This window comes from Bidens hawaiensis, unplaced genomic scaffold, assembly GCF_021521415.1.
Source record: "Bidens hawaiensis isolate Kalapana, Puna unplaced genomic scaffold, B.hawaiensis_p1.1 tig00019341_1, whole genome shotgun sequence".
In the NCBI taxonomy this organism is placed as follows: Eukaryota; Viridiplantae; Streptophyta; class Magnoliopsida; order Asterales; family Asteraceae; genus Bidens; species Bidens hawaiensis.
The window spans coordinates 179,983-190,147 of record NW_027492936.1 but is presented as its reverse complement, the minus strand read 5'-3'; the positions used below and the strand labels follow the sequence as shown (position 1 = coordinate 190,147).

Genomic DNA, 10,165 nt, shown 5'->3' with positions numbered 1-10,165 from the left:
ATTATTGTATTGGTTTTTTTGTTTTATAAATAAAAAAAAAGAAAAAAAGTTGGGCTTCGAAGCCCCCTCACCATAGAGGGGCATTATGCCCTAAGGCTTCGATGCCCCCAGTGCCCACATGACGCTGACGTGACACTGTGCAGGGGCTTCGAAGCCCCCCACCATAGCACGCAGCCTAAATGTTAATTGCAAGTTACATGGGTGGACCCTACCATGAAGACTTCTAGAACAGTGACTTGCAAAATTTTATATACTTATCAATTGGATAGGTGAGAACTATTGGTGGTGCTATATAAATTTTAACGGCATATACACACACATACAAGTTAGAAACATGTATACTGCACGAAATAAAATATCATTGTAAGTACGTATGCCTCACCTCACAACTATATTTAATTTAAAAATTTTGTTTTAAAATCTTATTAAAAAAAAGTTTAGATTACATCGAAACAGAAGGCAAGCGGGCAACAAGTTACGCCGCTACCCCTTAATGTTCTCAACTCACAACCGTCACATGACTTGAAAGATAACGTTTGCAATAGGTCGGTTGGCCCAAATCTCAGATTATGTGGTTGCAATGTAGCTACGGTTTCAAACAAAATGGACAAAGACTGAGTCCCACTAGAAGCGTGTGTGGGCTCACGCATGTGGTCGTTGCAAAATGACATTTTGCTACCATTCCGTTATATATTTTAATTATATATACTTTTACACTCCATTAGTTTATTTACCTCGACTCTTTTTTAATATCTATTATTAATCATTCACTTGCTATCCATCATATTATGTGAGTATGTTTTTATAATGCAGAGAATGGTTTAGATGTGAGTGTAGGAGAGATAAATAAAAGCATGCATGTGAATGCAAATTTATTGTACCGCATAGTTTATATCGGGGCACATAAAAGTTAAAGATTAATTGTAGTGTCTCGGCTATACTCCGGTAAAGAGTGGGATCTTCAAAGGGTTTACCAGAGGTGGAGCCTAATTTACCGTTTGTGTCAACCGAGGTTGCAGCAGGCTTACATGACTACAGGTTAGCCCGTTTTATGATGTCTTAGGCAAACGAACTCTGAGTTAAGAACATAGCGTCACCCGTTCTTGTAATCGAAATACCGAGAAAGTAACTGAGCTGACCAAGATCTTTCTTGGCAAACTCGGTGGCCACGTGCAATAGCACTTCTTTACGTAGAGCATTCGAGGAGGTTGTAAGAAGAATATCATCTATGTACAGAAGAAGATATGCAAAATCATTGCCTTTAAAAAGAATAAATAACGAGCTGACACACCCGTTTTGCCGAAATCCCAACCTTAAAACATAATATATGACTCATTGATACAACGCCCTAGGAGCTTGTTTCTGTCCATGCAATGATTTCTTCAAGAGACATACGTGGTTTCGGTAGTTTTTTTCACGAAAACCCATTGGTTGATACATATATACAGCCTCATTTAAGGTGCCACGTAAGAAGGCATTAGTGGCATCTAACTGGTGGATTGACCATGACCGTGATAAAGGAATCGATAAGACAGTTTGAAGCATAGCCATTTGACAATCTTACTAAACATTTCCCAACCCACAATCAATACCAACGTGTTGAGAGCGACTATGACAAGCCAAACAGGCTTATTTTGTATCGCTCAAGCGTGCCACCCACATTAAATTTATGCTTAAACAACCACATGCTACGAGTTATATTCATCCGCGGTTGACGAGGGATTGCTCCCAAGTGTCATTTTTAATAAGGGCATGATACTCGTTGTTCATGGAGTTGTGCCATTCCGGAATGGACAAGGCAAGGGCGGGATTCTTTGGTATGTGTATAAGGGTGATGTGGTCTAAAATATACATATTATTATATAAATATTTCTTACACTTTTAAGCACTTTTGAATCAGGTTTTTATTGAATATCATTCCTGGTTTATGTTTGAGTTTTTAAGGTTTTAAGAGACAATGAGCTTAAATAGTATTTTTACTACTCTTGCGATCGACAATTGAAACTTTAAACAAATTTTATATTTACTTAATTTTTGTATGTTAAAGATTTTATTAATATATCAAGAGTTTAATGTGGAACTTACTAAAAAATATATATCTATAATGTATATAAACGAAACCCCTAAAATTCTATGTGTCGTGATGTGGTTGCTCCCCCCTTTTATGAAAGTCATCAGATTTCTTGATTTTTAAATGGAGGTCTCTCATTGATTTAACCCAAATTCATGGGTATGGGTTTTACCAAAACCAGATAGCTCTTAAACGAGTTATAAAATCTCATTAAATTAAAAATTAATCTTACCAATTATTTGATATGAAAATCCTATAAAATGGGGATATACTAAAATTTAATATCCAATTTAAAAAGAAAAAAGATATTATTTATAGTTAATAAACAATTTTATAGTAAAAAACATAAGCGGGTCATGGGTCTCCAAATCCAGATAGCTTTTAAATGGGTAATAACATATCATTTATTTATGAAACTCTTTCATCATCAAACCCTAAGTATATTATTAACTTTCTTACAATAAAGAAAATTAAAATCCAAAAAATAAATATTAGAAAACGAAAAATATAAAATAACCTTCTCTCAAGCCATCAGATTGTTTTATTTGTGGCTTCTCACGCTTTTGACCCGAATTCACGGGTAAAGGTCTCACCAAACCAAATAGCTCTTAAACGGGTTATAACATCTCATTATATTAAAAAATAATCTCATCAAATATTTGATATGAAAATCCTATAAAATAGAAATATACTAAAAATTATTATCCTATTTTATTTTAAAAAAAGATATTATTTATAATTAAAAAACAATTTTATAATAAAGAAAATAAACGGGTAATGGGTATCACCAAACCCAGATAACTTTTAAACCGGATTATAACATATCATTTATTTGTGAAACCATTTCATCATCAAACCTCAAGTATATTAATTATTAACTTTCTTACAATAAATAAAATTAAAATCCAAATATACATATATAATATTTAAAACGAATAATGTATAACAACCCCCGTAATGCGGGGGATAAAATCTAGTGTGTGTGTGTATATATATATATATCGTTGAACTCATTATTAATTGAAGTGATTTGGTTTAATGAATTAATTTATTTGATTTACTTATTACTTCATTTATGTGATGCATGTTATGCAGCCAAATAAACAAATTGAGAGATGGAAGAACGAGACACGATTCCATAAATTTAATACGTTGTGTCGGTTGTGACTTGTGGCTAGATAATTCATGGGTTTAAAGGAAAAGATGGACCTGACATGCGTTTGGGCTGAAAAAGAATTAAGTGGTCAGCCCAACTAAAAACGAATTTCATGGGTATAAGTATAACGCAGAAGGTCATGAAGAGTCTATTTAAAAAGAATGCAAAACAATAAAAAGGAGGCAGCCGTGAAGTAAAGGAGAGCGCCCCTATGGGATTAAACAAGAGGAGGCCAGGAAGCCGCAAGAAGAGAGAGAAGAGTGAAGCAAGCGTTGGTTCAACTAGAAAGTGTTGGGGCTTAAGCCCTACTCGTTCATAACACTATTTTTTGGTTTGAAATTTATTATTAATTTATTTAATTAATTATTTCATTTTATTTATTTTAAAAACCAACCACCCACATTAAATATAAAAGTGGTTGTAAGATGGTTTAATGCCCAACCATCCATGAAAACTTGTCCCCTCCGCATTGCCTATAAATACCAACATTTCTCCACATTTTCCAAATGCTTAGCTATTCATTTCTCTATAATTTTCGGATTTATGAAAGCAAATTAAAGTGTTCTTGCCTAAGTTGACTTTAAGAGTCAAACGAAACCTTTGCTTGCTTTTCAATATGATTCAGGTATATTTTTGTTGTGTTTTATGTTAATTTATTTCTTATAACATTATAGGAATAATTTCCTTTCTTCAATTTTATTTGATTAAGGGGTTTCACCTTCCGTTTAAACATTTTAGTGTTACAAGACTATTTTGGTCAAATTTGGGATTTTTACTCGTTTAAAGTTTTTGATTTTTATTTGATTTTGTTTGTTGATTATTGGACCATGAGTATTTGTGTAATAAGATCGTAAAGATGTACTAACATCAAATAATGAGTGGCAAAATTATTCTTCATCAAAACCATTTCAAAACACCAAGAACTTTGGTTCTAATGACGTTTTAGTTATGAACAGAAGTTTGGTTATCAAAGATTGGGCCATAACTTAGTTATAACGAATTCGAATGGTGCAAGGCCAAAACCTATGATGAACTTCATTGAGTTGTGGTTCAACGGTTATTTAATTTCATTTTAATTTATTCGTATGGCTTCACAATAACTGTTTTAGTTTTAGTACACAGATATGTACCAATTGAAGTTTCTAAATGAAAGATGTTCATAAAGTCCTAATTCAGTAGACTGATGATTTTTATAATTATTAGAAATTTATTTATATTTTTAAGGATTATTCAAATCAAGGACAGATTCTGACCAAAACTAATTAAAATCCTTTTATTTGTTTTCACACCTCAGATTTGATTTATTGTTTGCTTTACCATTCTTAGATAATGTTTTATAACTGTTAAAGGTAGACTGGAAACAGGCTTGGTCAATTATCATGTTCCGGGCCAACGGAACAGAACACTTGTTAAACCCGTTTTGACGTCTACACTAAGTTGTATTCGGTTAAGACATGGGTTTCACTTAGAAGTTGATTTACATGAATTTATTTCCTGTTTTCACACTTTGGATAAATCGGAACTAAACTCAACTATGTCGAGTGTCGGACCAATTAAACCGAGCACTCGCTTAACTTATAAAGTTAGTGGTTTCTCTTTTGGATTCTTGCAGCATGCAACGAACCGAACCCAATACTCAATTAGAGTTATAAATATCCATTGAAACCATCTAAATTACATAGTTAGCTCCGTAGTTTTCCGATTCTTCGCTTTTATGATTTTATACATACTTATATATTCTCATTTTACAAATTAAACCCAAATTTGAATTCAAGTTTAGTTATTTACTTTTATTTATTATTTACCTCTCGTCACATTCCCAATCCTAAACTCGTTTATTTTTCAGACTCGCTTGTTAGAAGTCGAACCTTCCAATTTGCCCGCCTAAGGACCGGCTTGTCTATTTCATCACTTGCTTCATTTCCAAGTGAGTACTTACACTCCCTCTTTTTACGCTTATATACTTTTAGGGGTAGCATGCACACCATATTCAAACTAACAGTTTTAAGACCTCTATGCTAAATCTACAATTCCTCACTATGTGTTTACACGAATAATTGCTCGGTCACTTGTTTATGCCTCATTATGATTGTGTGCTTAAGTGTTTAATTATTGTTTATGGGTTGGCCTCATCCTTATCCTCACTAAGTATTATCATACGCTCCCCTAACTATTTTAGCTTTGTGCTAATAGAATAAGGCCTCATTTATTTATCTAAGTATTTTGGTTATTACCAATTAGAAAGGAGCCTTAGTTATTTACTTTACACTTTTACAATGGTTGTTGTGATGTTCTATTTACACATGTGAATTGTAATTTTTGCCTCATTATATATATATAACAAAACTATTGTATTGCTCACCAACATTCGTGCTGATCAAATCTATTTTTATGCATGCTAAAGGTTTATTTTTAGGTTGATTATAAAGATTGAAGACTTATCACTTAATTTGGATTTTAGAATATGTCAATTCAAGCATTTGTCAACTTACTATTTACTTGAATTATTGTGCCGTGTTGAATGAATGAAATGAATTAATGTGAAGATTGAAGACTTATCATTTAATTAATTATTAACTAGTTTTAGCCACAATAATAATATCAAAACTCACTCAAACGGTAGTACATATTTAACAATAAACACATATGCAACTAGTTTTGGCCATAATAATCATCAAACCTCACTCAAAATCAATTGAGCACCATATTGAGGTTGCAAGGTGAAAATGACATGTGGAGCATGTGAGTATGATGGCGAGAGCTCAAAGGAGAAGCGTCTTAGAATCATAGCGAGTGCGAGTTTTGCTTCCAACATAGCAAAATTTTGTCCAACGCATATACGTGGCCCCCCTCCGAATGGAAAATATGAAGCTTGACCCATGGTTGCATTTACCACGCCTTCAGCAAATCTTTCTGGGTTAAACTCGTTTGCATCATCACCCCATATATCAGCATCGTAATGTAAAAGCATCATGTGCAGCATAAGCATCGATCCCGATGGTAATGTTAAGTTTCCTATTTTAACTTCTTCATGAATCATCCGTGCTAAAACCAAACCGGGCGGGTATAACCTAAGTACCTCATGCAAGATCATATTTATCTGCAAACCAAGAGAAATAGTTTGGAATCAAAGCAGGTTTACTTGTGTTTTTGTTATTGGTTAGGTAATAGGTAGTTAATAAATGAAGTTGTAAACTTTAGCCGGTAACTTTACATATAAAAACTCTTCATATCCATCGTGTCAGGTCTCGACAAAGGACAAAAAAGACTTACGATTTTTAAATGATTTAATCCGTCTACATCTGGCCTTCAGTCCCCAAACACCTTTAGAACTTCATCTCTAGCGCAATCCTGCCAATTCTTGTGCTGACCCAACAAAACCATGGTCCAAGTAAGCAAATTTGCAGTAGTTTCTTGCCCTGCAAAGTAGAAGAGTTTGCACTCTTCAATGACTTCATCAATACTAAGTCCAAAACTATCGTTCCCTTGTTGACTGATTTCTTTGTCATTTGAATATAACAATAAGCCCAGCAAATCTTCTTTTTCTCCACTTTCCTCTAATCGTTTATTAATAATTTTCTTTATCGAACTTTTCACTTCTCGGTATATCTCCTTCATCCTTCTGTTTCTTTTTGTAGGCAAAAATCTATGAATCATACATATGTAAAATCAATATTATTAGCAATTATGATCTATTCTTCAAGAAATTGGTTGATTCAGGTAAAAAAAAATAATGTTTATTAGTTAATTCAGGTCTACTAAAAATACATAGCAGGTCAATTTAGACTACCACCACTGTTAGCTGCCACAAAAGCGAATTTAGTTATTGGATACTTCTTTTTTTCTAAAATCATCCATTTCAAATCATTTTGCACCTAACCAAATTGATGCCAGTTTGGCCCAAGCACAACTTAACCCCATACCTTTTTTACCACGAGTGACTGTTACTTTTGGACAAGTTTTTCTTACACAAAAGAAAATAGTGCACCGTAATAAAACATACGATTAATGGGAAAAATTCTCACCGGGATCCTGGAATATAGATTGATTGTGTTGCTTGTATAAGTAGCTTTGCTTGTTCTTGTTGAAGCTCAAATATCCTTCTTCCTTCCTCATAGCTGCTACCAAATGCCGTACGTGAAATAACATCACTAGTCATTGTTTGGAGATGAGGATAAACATCAACTTCACATGATCTTCCTTTTGTCATCCCTTCCCATTTGCTAATCATCTCACTGCAACTAAGGTGAAAGGCTGGTAGCATAAGCTACAACAAGAAATACACATTGAAATCGATCAAAGGCCAGTTTTCAATTAGTTTAAATATCAAAACATAAACAGCGCATAAATGGAACCTTTAGTTTCTCAACATGAAATGCAGGGTTGATGATCTTTCTATGTTTGACCCATTGATCTGCTTCCGCATCTACAACTCCTTTTGCTAGCATCTTTGCAAACGGATTACCTCCTCTTTGCTTTTGAAATTGATTATAATCAGCCAGTATTTGTTTTATTAATGGAGGTTTTGTTAAGTGCACTACAGGTCGTGGTCCCATCCAGGTAAAGAATGTGTTACCTATATAACAACAACAATTACATGTGTACATAGATAAATTGGTGCATGGTTATATGTTAGAAGATAGATATACCAAACCACACAACAACATCTAATTCATATTTTGACTTATGCGAATAAATTTTCAACTAAATGGAAATTAAACATTGTAATTTTCTTGAAGCTTGATCTTTAGTAGAAACGAATCTAAAGAAAATAACTAGTTCTTACAAATAAACGACAAGGAAGAAGAATTATAACTCAGCTCGACAACATTTAAGGTCTTTAATTTCATCAAGTATTGATTTCAACAATTTCTCTTTCTATGTAAACCACTAAGTTATTTGCAGGAAAATCATTTGACATTCTATTGCAAAGGCAATTCTTTACTATTTTCAGCATTGAAAATATCAAAACCAGATCAACAAATTATCACTTACCATCACACACTATATATAAAAATACACTTTGGACACTCTTTGAGTTGTACCCTTTATAAAACTATCTTTTTATATAGTCTGTTTAAGAAAACATAGCCCAAATCGGCCTAGCCACTCAAATCATGAAAGATTTATTAGTCAAAACACTCAAATTAAAAAACTAATTGCCAGGGACTAGAAGAAAAAGCTAATTTCAAAGGTCATGCTTTAATGTAGACGAACTGCGACAACACAAATAGGGGTTCGTCCATGTTGAGGTACAGAACTAACGTAGCCAAGTAATAAAGAACCAAAAAAAAACAAATTAAAAAACTAAGAAATATGTTATGAAAAACAATACGTACGTAGTAGATAGTCAAAGACTTAATTTTAGAAAAAAGAGAGGCCTTGTGTTTAAGTTTTTTACCTATGACAAAAAGTAGGGGGTTTAGATTGGGCCAATGTTTTTTCCTTTCCTTATCAATGGTGGATTTCCTCATGGGGTGAAATGGTATGATTGGGTTGGTCAGTCAGTGTCTATCAGTTGTTATCCAAGTGACTGTTAAAAAAAAAAAAAAAGAACATGAGCAGTTTTTTAGCTTAATTCTAAAGCCCAAAGTCAGTGCCCAAGGCCCACCCCGGCCCTAATGATGTTCCACCATTTTAGCTTCTACGTATGGATGCGTTAATCATTTGGTCCAACTTATTTAACTAGCAAGACACTAGAAACATCAACACAAGCCACCGAATAAAAAAAAACAAGAAAAATAAAACACCACCCGAAAACAACACCAAAACAAAAACACTCATATGTTAATTGATATAATTATTCTAGCTATTTTTAAGTTTCATATGTTAATTAATGTTTGTAATATAATAAATTTTAGGAAAATTGGAATTTAATAATTCTAACTTTGTGTTATTGGTCAATAATAATCTCAACTTTGTTTATTCCTACCAGTGGTCCCAAATTTAAAAAAGTTGGCTCTCAATGGTCCTCCGTTAAAAAAAACCTAACGACGCTAAGTTTTTTCCGAAATTCAAACTGATTTATTAGGGCTTTTGATTGGAAGGAGGATACGAGTCGATTAGCGTAAAACTTAGCTCGAAATGATACTTCAAATGGCTTGATTAGTGCTTCAAATCGGGTGTTTGAATTCAAAATTAACAAAAATTAAGATCTTTGGAGTATCGTTTCGAGCGTCGTATCTTTCTTCCGATCAAAAGCACTAAAATATCAGTTTTAAATTTGGAAAAAACTTAACGTAGTTAGTTTTTTTTAACGGGGGATATTGAGAACCAATTTTTTTAAATTTAGGACCATTGATGGAAATAAACAAAGTTGGGATTATTATCTGCCAATTAAAATCCAATTTTCCTAAAGTTTAATGGTTCACTTTAAGAATACTCATATTTGACTAAATTAATTGTAACCCGAATTATCAAACCAAAGTGAAAAGGAAAGGGTACCGTAAGTGTTTGCAGAGGTATAGAGAAACGGCATGACTCGTGGAACAAGACTGTCGGTGAGTTTGATGGGTTTGAGTTTGGCCTGATTTGTCATGTTCACCATCTCTTTCAAGTCTCCGAACAACAACCGGTAACAAGTTCCGTCCAACCCTAGCTCCCTAAGGCTCTTCTCTATCGCCTTCGGCCGTAACCAAACCCACTTCAAGAATCTCCACCCGCACACCGCCACCACCACCACCACCACCAACGCCGCTGCAACACCAAAACACATCGCAATCATCATCATCACTTCCGTTTTGAAACTGCTACTTGCTTTTAAGTTGAACTGAATAAATTAAGGAGGTGATATTTATTGATGTGTAAGTTTCACTAAAGTCCCTCATGTTGGTGTTGTTTCTGTTTTGATACATAACTTGTGATATTATTAGCAATCCAATATATTAAAACACACGGGTGGCTCGTGGGATAGGGCTTTAGGCTTACACTTAATTAAG

The 10,165-nt window shown here is 33.7% G+C and overlaps 1 pseudogene across 1 annotated transcript; it reads right to left on the bottom strand.

The window, feature by feature from the left end:
• Positions 1-5,846: 5,846 nt before the first annotated feature.
• LOC143558151 (cytochrome P450 CYP72A219-like) lies at positions 5,847-9,957 on the bottom strand (annotated as a pseudogene). Its single transcript, XR_013139686.1, has 5 exons — positions 9,672-9,957; positions 7,583-7,803; positions 7,253-7,494; positions 6,501-6,873; positions 5,847-6,327 (listed from the first exon to the last, which is right to left on the bottom strand). The product of XR_013139686.1 is annotated as a cytochrome P450 CYP72A219-like (transcript).
• Between the last annotated feature and the right edge of the window lie 208 nt (positions 9,958-10,165).